We start from the raw sequence: 3,862 nt of genomic DNA, 5'->3' as shown, positions 1-3,862 counted from the left end.
AGCACAATGCAAAAGTGGTCAGTATAGAGGGCCAATATACACAATTAGATTTATTATTAAACATATTCAGATGATGTCTTAAGTCAGGAATTTTGAGTGGAGCAAGAGGCCCATCTAGAAGCTGAAATTTTTAAAGGCGAACTTCACCACAGTCCAATGAAGAGATATGAATATAATGTCCATTATGGGCTCCCTCACAGAGAAACAGGCTCAGAGTTAATCACTCAAACTGATGTTTTTCTCAGCTTCTGAAGTTTCAGCTATGTACACAGCAATACTGTTGACCTTCTTCACTTCAGACAGCCGACAGAAGAGAATTGCTGTTTTTTTCAGTCCTTTTGGTCTGTCTTTTGTTTTAGTCCCAACATTGGACATTATAATAGTAATTGCTCCTAACAGACAATGTTTTAATTTACTGATTTATTTACTAATGTTTATCTTTGCCAACTTCTTTGCTCCCCTTTCTACTATGCATTTGAGGTTTTCCTTCTGGAATCATTTTCTTTTTTCCTGAAGTAGATCTTTGAGAAGTCCATTTGGTGAAGTTCTGTTGGTGGTAAATTATCTCAGATTTTGGTCATCTACAATGTATTTATTGCACTTTTGCTTTCGAAAGACAGTTTTGCAGGATACACATTTCTATATTGATGATTATTTTTCTTGACATTTTAAAGACACTCCACTGTCATCTGGTTTCTGTTGTTTATGAGAAGTCCACTGTCAGCCTAACTCTAGCTCTGTTATATATGATCTGTCTTTTCCCTCTGGCTCTTGAATCTGATTTCTTTTCTCTCTGGACACCATTTTGGTATCCTGTAATTTCACAATGATGTGTGTAAACATCAATTTAAAAAAAAATTCTACATGATATATATTGTGCTTCCTATACTTTGGATACATTTCTTCTATCACTTGTGGAAAAATTTCAGTCATTTTTATTCATATATTTTCTTTCTTTGATTCTTTCTATTCTCTCCATCTGGGCCTCTTCTTTGATACTCTATTATTTCCATCTGGGTCTCTGATAAATGCATGCTAGATCTCTTTTGATTCTATCTTCCATATCTCTTAATCACTCTTTCATTATTTTACAGCATCTTATCTCTCTGAATAATTTCCTCAATCTGATTGCCCAGTCTAGTAAATTATCTCTTCAGCTGTGTCTAATTTATTATATCCCCTTCATTTCTAAAAGTACTATTTAGTTCTTTTTTAGAGACAGGGTCTTGCTCTGTTGCCCAGGCTGGTCTTGAACTGCTGGCCTCAAGAGATCTTCCCACCTTCGTCCCACAGAGTGTTGGGATTACAGATGTAAGCCACCATGCCTTGCTCCTATTTGGTTCTCCTTATAAATATTTCCAATAATTTTTATGGTCCATTACTGTTTGCTCATTATTCTGATTTTCAAATTTCTTCAAATGTTTTATACATATTTGATTTTTATGTCTGAATATTCATCAAATGTTTGTTTAGTGCCTATTATATACCAGTTACTGTTATAGAGATTGATAATCAGCAGTAAACAAAATATAAAAATGCGTGCTGTCATGAAGCTTGTATTCTAATAAATAACTCCAATACTTGAAGCCCTTGAGAGCCTGAATTTGTTGCTGGTTGCCTCTGCTGATTCTCACTCATAGTGGTTTATTTCCCTATAGAGTTGTAATCTTTGTGAATTCATGTTTGGGTGCACATGATGTGTGGGAATGTGAGGAACCTAAGTTATAGATGCTTTTTTCCAGAGAAGACTTATTTGCTTCTTCAGGAACCAGGGGAATGTTATTGTTCTGGAACCAATTTAACCTTTTTGAGAACCCAGGTTAAAGTGGGAGCCCTGGCTCAGTTTCTCTACCTTACCACCGCTCTTGGGTTTAATATTCCTATCAGTGGAAGCACTGATATCAGCAACTGTCCATAGGGAATGCTTATCACTACATTTTTTGTGTGTGGCAACATATAGTAACAGTGGCAAAAATTTAAAATTTGTGATTTTAACCATTTTAAGTGTATGATTTAGTGGCGTCAATTACATTCACAGTGTTGTGCAAGTATCACTATCTATAACCAATGTCCCAACAGAAACTCTCTACCATTAGGCAATGACTTCTCATTTTCTCCTTCACTCAGCCCTTGGTAACCTCTGATCTACTTTTTGTCTCTACAAATTTACCTATTATAAATATTTCAAATAAATGGAACCATTTAGTATTTATTCTTTTGTGTCTGGCTTATTTCACTTAAAGTAATTTTTCCAAGGTTGATTCTTGTTGTAGTATATACCAGAACTTCATTTCCTTTTATGGATGAGTCATATTAACATTGACTGTTTATACCACATTTTGCTTATCTATTTATCTGTTGATAGACTCAGGTTGTTTCCATCTTTTGGGTGTATACCTAGTAGTGAAGTTGTTGGGTTGTATGGTTATTCTATGTTTAGCTTTTCTGAGGAATCAGTATAGTGTTTGCTGCAAAGTTTGCACCACTTTACATTCCTTCCAGCAATGCATGAGGGTTCCGATTTCTCCACATTTTCAACCACACTTGCTATTTTCCACTACTATTTTTTATTATTGCCATTGTGGTATGTGTACAGTGGTATATTACTGTGGTTTCAATTTGCATTTGCCTGATGACTAGTGATATTGAGAATATTTTCATGTACTTATTGGTTATTTGTATATGCTCTCTAGAGAAAAGTCTCTTCAAATATTTTGTCCATTTTTTAATTGGATCTTTTGTCTTTTTATGGAGTGTAGGAATTCTTTATGTATTCTGGATAGCAAGCCTTTATCAAATGATATGCAAATATTTTCTTACATTTAGTAGATTGTCTTCACTTTCTTGATAATGCCTTTTAATGCATAACTATTTTTAACTTTGATGAAATCCAATGTATCTATTTTTTTCTTCTCTTGCTTATGCTTTTGGTATCATACCCATGAATCCATTGCCAAGTCCAAGATTTTTCACTATGTTTTCTTCCAAGAGTTTTATATTTTTATTGTATTTAAGTTCTTGATCTACTTTGAGTTAATTTTTGTATGTTCTGTGATAGGGGTCCAGCTTTTCTTTTGCATGTGGAAATCCAGTTGTTCTAGCACCACTTGTTAAAGAGACTCTTTTTTCTTTATTGAAAAGACTTGGCACCCTTGTAAAAAAATCAATTGGCCATAGAAATATGAGTTTATCTTCTGGACTTTCAGTTCTATTCCGTGGGCCTATATGACAGTCTTTATACCAGTACCACATTCTTTTGATTACTGTAGCTTTGCAGTAAGTGTTGAGATTGGAAAGTGCAAGCCTTCCTACTTTGTTTTCCATCAATATTATTTTGTCTATTCAAGGTCCCTTGCAGTTCCATGTGAATTTGAGGATTGGCTTTTTCATTTCTGCAAAAAATAGTAATAAAGAAAAGATGTCTGTTGGATGTTTTTGATAGGGATGGTATTGAATCTGAAGATCATTTCAAGTAGTGTAGGCCATTTGACAATATTGTCTTCCTAACCATGAGCATGGGTTGCTTTTCCATTTATTTATTTAGGTCTTCTTTAATTTCTTTTAACAATGTTTTCTGGAGTTCATTGTGGAGGTCTTTCACCTCCTTGGTTAAATTTATGCCTAGAAGTGTTATTGTTTTAGATGCTATTGTGAATGGTATTGCCTTCTTAATTTCCCTGTCTTCATTGCAGATGTATAGAAACACAACTGATTTTTACATATTGATCTTATACCTTCAATATTTTTAATTCTTTTATTGGCCCTCATAATGCTTTTGTGGATTCTTTGGGGTTTTTATATATAGGATTATATCTTCTATGAATAGAGATTGTTTTACTTCATGCTTTCCAATTGGATGACT

This window comes from Pongo pygmaeus, chromosome 19 (assembly GCF_028885625.2).
Source record: "Pongo pygmaeus isolate AG05252 chromosome 19, NHGRI_mPonPyg2-v2.0_pri, whole genome shotgun sequence".
NCBI lineage: Eukaryota > Metazoa > Chordata > Mammalia > Primates > Hominidae > Pongo > Pongo pygmaeus.
Note: the sequence above shows the minus strand (reverse complement) of the source record.